We start from the raw sequence: 10,757 nt of genomic DNA, 5'->3' as shown, positions 1-10,757 counted from the left end.
AACGCTTCCAGGGAGTCCATAGAACGCCATCGCCCATTCGGTTCTACGCCTCGCTCGTCGGTAAATTGGTTTTTGAGGAAAGGAAATGTATCTGTCTCTCATATCTCGGTGGACACCTAAACCGGAAGGGAAGGGAGGAAGATGGGAGTGAGCGAAGACACGGTATTCACTAGACGCACCTTCGTTCATTCCAAACCATCGAGCTGGCATGGCGGAGTGGATAGCATGCTCGTCTCGCACTCCGAAGACCGGGGTTCGATACCCGAGCTCGACCAATTTCCTACTCGGTTTTATTTATTTATATCGCTTGACTAGAAGAGTAAATTAGGCTAATTGGGTAATTCAGCAATTAACTAAGCTCAGTCCCACTTTCTTGGAGCATCAATATATGATCCCTTCAATTGGTCGCATGGCTACTCGCCAAAGTACAATTGGCCCCGTTTGAAATTGGCGCACTGTGACGTCACGACCGTTTCGACCAACTGAAAAGCGTGACATTTCTGCCGACAACTGCTGCTTACAGCGATGAGACATTAAAGGCTTTCGCCTTAAAATTCAACATAAAGATCAGACGAAATCGCATGTCTCCTTCGCGCGCTGTATTCGTCGTCGTTGCGACGAATACAGCGCGCGAGAGAGTTGTCGGTGAGGAATAAGAACCCAGCACGGGGCGATAGCGTTGTCTTTGTTTTGATAATCTCGTTGTCACTGGCGAGGAGGAAAAGGGCGTGGCGCAGGGGGGGGGGGGGGGGGGAATTTCTCTCGCTGGCTTGTGCGGCGGATGGGCGATAGGTTCGTATGCGCTGCTCTGGGCTAGGAAACGAGTTGTTTGGTACTTAGAGCACAACTTATCAAAGCATGATATTCTGATAGCATGTATACAAGCTCTAGATGAGCCGCCGGCAAGAAAATGGCCCTTCTACTCAGAATTTAGAAGAAGAAATAATGTAAAAGGAAAGCTGCTCTACGCTTATTGTCACGGCTTCATTGCTTTAATGGTACGGCAAAACAGCGCTGACGGACGGGACGGAAGAAGATGAGACAGGCAGATGCGCTGAACTAACAACCAGCCCTTTCCTTGAATTCACTGCTTTACTGCTGTGGCCGCTTTCTTCGGGCAGTGCCGCATAGTCACGTGAAAAAGAAAAAAAAAACATCGACTTTCAATGTCTCCTATCCCAAGCAGTAGTATGCTGCACGTTTTAATTTTGAGTGTGCAAGGAAAAGTTCTTTTCATCTTTGTACGGAATGAACCACAAACCGATTCTGCATGCGCACATGGAGAGTCCTGGCTGTACAGTACAGTCGCGGCCATTTACAGAGCACGACCCGGCGATGAAGCTCCTCTCACGCCTGACCTGGCAAAAGTTCGGAACTGCTTAATAAGCGAAGGCCGCTGGTGCGCGCACGCATAACCAAAACAAATGTTCATATTTTCTCTACACAACGCGTGAGAAAAGTTCAAACGTGAAGCGTCCTCCGTGTTGTCCTGCATATATGCCTCATCAGGGAAGTTCAGGTGATATAGCATGTGCCATACTTCGAGGGAACATGCGAACTGGTTAAACCGGTTCTTAACGCGGAAAAAAAGTAGGGAAAAAGTAGGAAAAAGCTCCGTAGCCGCGCAACGCTGGCGCTCATCGGAGCAGTATTCAACAAGTAATTCGTTCGTCGCGTTCCTATATGTACCATGCGAAAGAAGCATTAGATAGCGAAAATGCATACCCGCTGAGTGCAGATAAGACTCTGGAATGGAAATTACGCCAGAGTATTTTCAGGTGTCACAGAGAGCATGTTTTGCCTTTATTCCGTATAGGTGAGTTGATTGTACAGTCGCGAGTAAAAAACATTAGAGACTCAGCTTACCGGAGTCGTAATAGTCCACGTGCAGAGGCCCCGCCTGGCCACGCCCATGCAACTGCGCATGCGCAACCAGCGTCCGGTAAACCGGTATACGTCTACCGGGGCGGCATATAGTAACGCTCGGCGCTGCTGTTACATACACGCTGATAACAAAAAAACATGACCTCAGGCGAGTGCGCCCAAATCCTTTCAACTTACAACATTGAAAAGGCCCGGTAACTGGCTGGAAGTTGCGCGTTATAAAAGATAACGTCGGACTTCGAAATATATCTCGGAGTGTTTGCCTCCATCTGCATCCCGGCTTTCTGAGTGGAGACGGCTATCTATACGGATTTCTCAGTGGACACGGCTATCAGGAACCAGGACGGGAAGGGACGTACTGGATAAACGCATCTGGTCCACGGAGGGCACAGAAGACTAGGGAGAACAACATAGAAGCAATGTCGAGGTGCGGCCCATTCCAATAAACACGCACCCGGAATTTTGTAAGGAAAGAAGAAAGGCTATTGCGAAGGCCGTCAGGAGAACATGGGGCGAGATGGAAGAGGCTATTTACGTGGACGCGGCGGGACCGGTCAACGGGATAACAATCATAGCATGCACGGATGCAGAAAGGAAATTAGGTAATGAGGGATCAGTTCGATGCTATAGCATCTCCCAGGCTGAGGAGGCGGCGGTCGCTTTGGCGATGGTTTTCCGGAAGCTCTCATGTGTAATTATGGACTCCCAGACTGCACGTCGCAACTATACTAGAGGAATGATCGGTAAACACTCAAGAGGACAAAAACTCCAAAGTACAGAAGACAAAAAGTTGAAGTTCATAGTGATATGGGCCCCATGAACACTATGCGGATGTTGGAAGCAAAGGCTTTCACGCCGCTGCCCGCGCGTCTCCCAATATTAGCAGGGACATAATTATTCACAGCCCTTATTAAGTTATAGTGAATTACACCAACATTTGAGATTAACAAGGAAAGTATACGCCGAACTGGACAAAACTCAAAACAGGGAGCAAGGGCTCATCCTATCAACCCAGTCAAATTCAGCCATATATGTTTCCAAATTCCTACGATCCGCATTGGGCCTTTGGCGGTGAAGTGGCTAACTTATGCTACATGGTATGGGCATGCCAGAACAATCCAGATAATGGGATAATTGATAACCGAACAAATGAGGACTGGGAGGCTGCGCTGTCCGGCTCACGCCAGGAAGACCAGCCTTGGCCGGCGAACCAGGCAAGAGCAGTGGCAAATGGGCTCCTGGAATGACGGTCCAGCCAACTAACTTCGATTTATTCTATACGGCAAATGGCGTACGCCGCTAATTTCCCAGCAGCACACAATAAAGATCAAATAAGAAATAAAAACGTCTCGTGCTAATTTCTGCATCTGGCGACCACTCGCTTATGCAACCACAATCCAAAGCCGGTAGGCAAGCAAGTTCTGCGCGAGCTATTCTTGCATGCGTATACACCTGGGACTGCGCCAAAGTAGGACACTAAGTGTGAATCACTCCGACAACTGCAACGCAGGCGCGTGAGTCATCAAGCATTTGCCTCGTACGATATTTGCCGAAGAAAATTAAGGCGCTCCTCGTACCCGTATGCCGAGTGCTACGGAGCCTGGAGGTCAACATTTTCGCTATGATACCACTGCGCGCCCTCTCAGCGGCATTCGTTACGACATTCACGTTTGGCCGATGGAGAAGGCCTTCCCTCTGCGTGGATGCTCGCTAGGCAGAGAAGCGACCACCTGCGTTTTACGATAAATTCTACAACTAGCACAAGAACGTTCTTCAGGGGCTACGGGACATAATATGGGGTTGGAGAGGGGGTATCCGCGTTAGCAAAGTTCCATGCTCTTCCACCCCCTCCCCCCCTTCTTTTATTCAAAATAGAGTTCCAGGCTCACTGTCTTCTGCCGTTGCTTTTGTGCTAATTGCGGTGTTCGTGTGAAAAGTTGGATATGGTCACAGTTCAGTGTACACTGGCATTGCAAACGATGTGCGTGAATAAATCAGACAGGCACATGGTCATTGTGCGAAGCGATGAAGCATAACCCTGTTGCTAATCGTGGACTTTTGCTGGGTTAAGACCGAGTCGAAAATATAGCGCAACAACAGACCTGTGTACACGACGATCTCACTGAGTTGCGAGTGGATCTATACAAGTCACAGAACAGGCACAGGCGGCAGTTGATCCAGATTGAAACCTTGATAGCATGGTCGCCGCGAATTAGCAGGCAAGTTCATATCGTGATCCAGAACTGTCGTATTAAGATGACAAATTACAAGACGCGTTCCTCAGTTCGTCATCTTAGTTTATACAAAAAAAAAAAACGGAAATAAATGAAAGTGAGCGGCAGCCAGTATCAGCCAAGCATTACCGGACTCAAAGTCAGTTCAACATAAAAGAAGCATTATGCTCAAAGCAATATCTGATAGGAAAATTTTCTAAATGTAATATGACGGTATACCTGCACATCGTCCGCACAGCACGTGTAATGTCTTAAAGTAGAAGCAGTAAAACAGTATATAAGGAAGCGTTGACGTCTGAAAAGGTGTTCTCTCTCTCCGCTACAGGCCTTCTCTTTTTTCGTTCTATTTTATGAGGCAACAGCATCATCGTTCGAAATGCCAAACTGTTCTGAATCCCAGCCACATCTTCATTATTACCTATTATCTGTTTCTTATTGAGCAAAAAAATCAAGCGAAGCTGTATGCTGCGCTAACACAAGACGGCGTTCACAAAAATATCTGACTGTGAATACTGCATTCGGTGAGCAATCATTCATTTAGTACATGAACTGTAATGGCAAAAAAGACAGCAGTCGTCAGCAGAGTCGTCACTGTGGTACGGCTGAGCGAGATTACCTCCGATTTTCTTATATTTAAGAGCTTGTGAGCGAAATACAAGTGATAACTGCAGCTGTACTATATGTATACCGCGACCACTTAACAGCTATGGCGTTCTGATGCTGAGCACAAAGACGAGGGTTCGATTTCCGGCCATGGCTGTCGCATTTTGATGGGAACGAAGACTTCTGAAAAACTTCGTTGTATTTTGAGGCTATACGATTCGCAAAGATCTTGTATCGCTTGTTGGGTGCAGAATGAATTCTAATCATGTTGTTTATCGTGACAGCAACGTATCGATATCCGCCCTCATGAATACAGTGAAACAATTTTGCCAAGAATTTTATCATTCCTTCCCGCTTTATTCACCCACTGTGCGATAAATTGCATAGATTTTTTCAGGATAAAAAAAAGGCATATGTCCAGTGTTCCGTCGAGCAATCTGTACAGCTAAAGTTTAAAAAAGCCGGAACTTATAGTACCCTGATATCTAGTGCAGCGCGACTTGTGTTGTTGTTGTGTTGTGTTATCTATGCAGAGCTCAGCCTTCCATTTTCTGAAATAAATTAGTTCGTTGACATACTTAGATGACTTCTTTCTCTTACCAAAGAGAAAGGGAAACTAATAATGACCGAATAAACGACCAAGCCAAGATCTTGTGAAAAGACACGTGGGCTGGATATAGCCGACAGAAATCATTGAAGTCGTCATATGCTGACGCAAAAATCACTGGAAAAGTACGATAGGAAACAGACACGCTGATATGCAAACCCAAAAATCCGTCGATAAAAGGTTCCCGTTTCGAGCTGTCCTGCTTGTCACGACCGGTTTCCAACTATAGATGTAAACCGGCGAAATCGTACATCCCACGCGTTCCCCCTGCAGCGATAGCGTATTTATTCATCAAGAGATACCTTCCGCCGACGTTCGTCTGCTTTTTCTTGTTATCTTTAAAACTTATCCGACAGCGCGTTGCACGATATTCGCTGCGTAGACTCGTTTTCTTTTCTTTAGCCCTTGTCACCCTCCTCCTTTTGTCAACACGACGACCTCGGGTTGCAGCGCAAACGTATAAAAGCTCACTTTTCGCCGACACCCGACACAAGGCAAGGAAATCGACTCGAGACGGCACAGTGAGTAAATGTCTTTCATTCTACGTTTTCCGACTTAGGCAAGCAGCTTCTGGCAGAAGAGACTGCGTTGTTAGCTGAAAATTGTTCTGAGCGACGCGTAATTCTAGTCAATTCGAGCTCGAAATATTTCTTATAGCCGTCACACCTGCCAGCAGAGCTAGCCAAGCTGTAAAAGCGTCTATTCTCGTCAAACAGCGGTGAAGAACGCTCTTCGTCGCGAAATGACTTAAATTTCATTTTAATGCTATCGCACTAGTCTTTCGCTTCTCTGCTTACGTAAATTTTACTGATGAAGGACCATGAGCACTTCGTCTAGCGCAAGGTTTGCTTGTATTATCCATAGCGAACTGAATACATGCGCACTAGTACCTGGCCGAACCTAGCCACTGAGTCCAGAACCAGCAGTATAAATTGGGCCCCAGGGCACTATAAGTCTTGTCTTTCAGGGTACCATCCGTTAGGTACCCTCAAATCAACTAGCCTACCCATTTCTTGCTTTGCTTCTCAAACGCAGCTACCCACTAGCACACTTCTAAATTTGCCCGCAGTCTAGAAGTATCATTTGATTATTGCGAATTCGTGCACGTCAGTGACCACGTAGCTCGCCCCCCTTCTGCAACTTTCAGGCTATGGCCGTCGCCTACGCACTGTTGGTTCTTGCGCTCTGCGCGTCCGTGTGGCCACGGCCGGCAGAATGCATGGCTCTGCACAAGACGAAGCGGCCGACAGAACCAGCGCCGCCAGAAACTGTTGTCACGCCCACGGTGACACCGACTGAGCCAACTCGAAGCACCGTGGCGCAAGACGATATCGAGACCAGGAAACCGTTTAGGAACCCTTGGACAGTGGGTGTCCAGAAGACTTGGCACGCACCCGTCTCTGAACGGAATGCATTCAACGAGAGTGGGACAAACGCAACTCAGCCGTTGCGAGGACCCTGGAGCGCGGGCGGCGAGGGTTCTTGGAACGTGTCTGGTTCTGGCCAGAGCGGCTCTGGCTGGTCGAGTTTTGCCAACGCCACCGCTGGCAGCGGATCTGGATGGGGTTGGGGCTCCAGCGACGGAAACGTCTCGAACGTCAAGGCCTGGGAAAGCAGTTTTGGATTCGGAGCAGGACCGGGATCTCTACAAGGCGATCGTTGGGGTGCAGTAAAAGGGCAAAACAGTGGGTGGCATGGCGGCTCAGGTCAGGTCGGCTGGAGTGGTGGGAGTGCACAAGGAGGCGGCCAAGGCTCTGGATGTTGTGGTGGGAAAGGACAGGGCGGAGGCTGGGGCTCTGGACAAGGCGGATGGGGCTCTGGACAAGGTCACGGCAGTGGCCAAGGATCTGGCTCCGGACAAGGCGGCGGATGGGGCTCTGGGCAAGGTCACGGCAGCGGCCAAGGGTCTGGTTTCGGACAAGGAGGCGGCTGGGGCTCTGGACAAGGTCAAGGCGGCGGATGGGGCTCTGGACAAGGTCAAGGCGGCGGATGGGGCTCTGGACAAGGTCAAGGCGGCGGATGGGGCTCTGGACAAGGTCAAGGCGGCGGATGGGGCTCTGGACAAGGTCAAGGCGGCGGATGGGGCTCTGGACAAGGTCAAGGCGGCGGATGGGGCTCTGGACAAGGTCAAGGCGGCGGATGGGGCTCTGGACAAGGTCACGGCAGCGGCCAAGGGTCCGGCTCCGGACAAGGCGGCGGATGGGGCTCTGGACAAGGTCACGGCAGCGGCCAAGGGTCCGGCTCCGGACAAGGCGGCGGATGGGGCTCTGGACAAGGTCACGGCAGCGGCCAAGGGTCCGGCTCCGGACAAGGCGGCGGATGGGGCTCTGGACAAGGTCACGGCAGCGGCCAAGGGTCCGGCTCCGGACAAGGCGGCGGATGGGGCTCTGGACAAGGTCACGGCAGCGGCCAAGGGTCCGGCTCCGGACAAGGCGGCGGATGGGGCTCTGGACAAGGTCACGGCAGCGGCCAAGGGTCCGGCTCCGGACAAGGCGGCGGATGGGGCTCTGGACAAGGTCACGGCAGCGGCCAAGGGTCCGGCTCCGGACAAGGCGGCGGATGGGGCTCTGGACAAGGTCACGGCAGCGGCCAAGGGTCTGGCTCCGGACAAGGCGGCGGATGGGGCTCTGGACAAGGTCACGGCAGCGGCCAAGGGTCCGGCTCCGGACAGGGCGGCGGATGGGGCTCTGGACAAGGTCACGGCAGCGGCCAAGGGTCCGGCTCCGGACAGGGCGGCGGATGGGGCTCTGGACAAGGTCACGGCAGCGGCCAAGGGTCCGGCTCCGGACAGGGCGGCGGATGGGGCTCTGGACAAGGTCACGGCAGCGGCCAAGGGTCCGGCTCCGGACAGGGCGGCGGATGGGGCTCTGGACAAGGTCACGGCAGCGGCCAAGGGTCCGGCTCTGGACAAGGAGGCGGATGGGGCTCTGGACAAGGGCAAGGCAGTGGCCAAGGGTCCAGCTCTGGACAAGGAGGCGGATGGGGCTCTGGACAAGGGCAAGGCAGTGGCCAAGGGTCCAGCTCTGGACAAGGAGGCGGATGGGGCTCCGGACAAGGGCAAGGCAGTGGCCAAGGGTCCAGCTCTGGACAAGGAGGCGGATGGGGCTCCGGACAAGGGCAAGGCAGTGGCCAGGGTGGTGGCTGGGGTGGAGGAAAAGGATCTGGTTCCGGCCAAGGCGGCGGCTGGGGTAGCGGCAGCGGGCAATGGTCTGGCAGGGGATATCGAAGCGGCTACCGCTATTATGATGATGGACTGGATACTGTGAACCGTCAGAACTTACGGAGGTCTGGATGGGCTGGTCGAAGATCTAAAGGCTACGGATCGAGTGATATCCTCGTCGGAGTTGATGTTTGAAGCCATAATGACCGACAATGCAAAAATGACTGACAAAGCCGCTACAGCTGTGCCTTCGTTTTAGAAAACAGTTGGAATAGCTGTCTCAGTATTCACTATTTTTAACGAGCCGGGACACGAGCTACTTGTGTGGTACAGACTGTGCTGCTTTCTGCAAACGGCTCAGTAGGAAAGCACAAATAAAATATACGCTGTCTCCTTTCACTGTTGCATCCTGTTCTTTCGACCGCCGCAGTGGCTCATAGCTGTCCGTTCTTCCGCAGATCCGAAGCTGGCGGGATCGAACCCTGCCGGACGTATTTCGGTTCGAGGTGAACTGCGAACACGCCTATGTACTAGCAGTTCCCTCTTCTTGCTGCTGATTGAGAGAGAGCTATTGTTGATCTTCATCTGAGAATGTTAATAGAAATTGGCCTTGCAGACGATATTCAAGTCTGAAACGGGTGCCATTCTGGACAGTACATTGGCTGTGTAGTTCGTGACCAGGCTATTACCTCCGTCATATCCGAAAGAGAAGGCCCGCGAAGTTGACCCTGTCGGGGTTACTGCAGCATTATATGTTACAAAGGCAATTGTAAGATACAGAAACAATCTCTCCAGATATAGTTCTTGAAGTTATTGTGCGCGTTGTAGGACCACACTAGACCTGTATCATAGAGGCATGCAGGTGCAGCCTTCGCCAAGTGATTAATTTATTTTAAAACGCAAAGAAAATTTTCAAGAGCTAGAACCATTACGCAAAGCTCGACGTCAGAGGTCCAGTGCCACAAACTGCCTTGAGCAATTTACTCGAGCATTTCAATGTCCAGTCTGTGTTGCGAATACGTAAGCTTCCAAACGTAACAGTAGCAGAAAAGAATTGCGGAACGATCGCACATTTGACGCGACAGTTCTGCGAAAGCAGTTGGATTTATCCTCGATGATTTGTTGATGCTTCTGCTCTCAGCCGAGGCTTCACACATCAGTTCATATTCCTGGATAGTGAAGGTGGGCCGATGGTGACAGTGGGCGGGTGGGAAGCCCCCTATCTCGGGGAGGTGGCTGCAGCACTGTTTCCGCAGTAAAACATGAGCAAGCGAGCAGGGACACTATGTTCCCAGAAACGGTCGATGGCATTTCGCCCGTATGCTTCTGTAGTGTAGCCATTCCGTTTAGTGGTGAGAACATGAACTGCAACCTTGAGCAGCGAGACGAAGTGTGCACAAATGCATTTACTAGCCAACGCATAATGACACGCTCTACAGCGCCGAGACAGGTTGCTGGATAGTTTATACGGCTGCATAGACGTCAGATCACAACAGGAAACTAATCAGTGCACGAAGACGAAGGCCGAGGTAACAACGTAGTTTTGTTAAAAGGCGCTTTGAACTGTAAACAAAGCAACCATGCACGTGAGCTCTCGGGTCACTTCATAACACCAGTTCATGGCACGCACAGAACACGTGCGGGAGAGGAATTAAAACAAAGAGTGCGGCAGGACGGTGCGTCCGTAGCTAGCGCAACAACATGCAAATGAGGCTTCTTGAACAAAGTAAAGTGGTAAGATAAGTGCACCTTTGCAGTTCTGGATGTAGAAAACAGCTACCCAAAAAAGCCCCGGCTCTTGAAAAAGCGAGAAAGCGCTCACGCAAATTGGCGGAAATTCATCGGACACATACGCGGCGTCTGTATAGGAATAGCCCTTCACAACACCGATCACACGTTACACAGGCTGTTGTATGTCGCGACCACAGAGCAAAATAAAAGCGCTGGCCGGTGCGCACCGCAATGCATTCGACGCAAGGCGATAATGCCATGCCGGCGTCACACACACAGCCATGCACACAGCGATCCCCTGTGCTCTCACCTTCCGCCTCTTTTTCTGTCGCCGACGCGTCATTGAGAACGCTTTCTCCTTCTTGCCACCCTCAGCGCAGACACGATCGATTGCCCCTTCTGTACGTTATCGATGGCGTGACAAACTCCTGCCAGCGACTGACAAGTGCCCTCATTGTAGCGATTCACCGGACCTGCGCGATATGTGCGATACTTCTTGTGGACGTGGCCAGCCTAGGCTTCTGTGTGAAAAAGCTTC

Source organism: Amblyomma mixtum, chromosome 1 (assembly GCF_055824585.1).
Source record: "Amblyomma mixtum isolate Tamu chromosome 1, ASM5582458v1, whole genome shotgun sequence".
NCBI lineage: Eukaryota > Metazoa > Arthropoda > Arachnida > Ixodida > Ixodidae > Amblyomma > Amblyomma mixtum.
The sequence above is the reverse complement of the archived record's forward strand: the minus strand, read 5'-3'. Positions refer to the sequence as shown.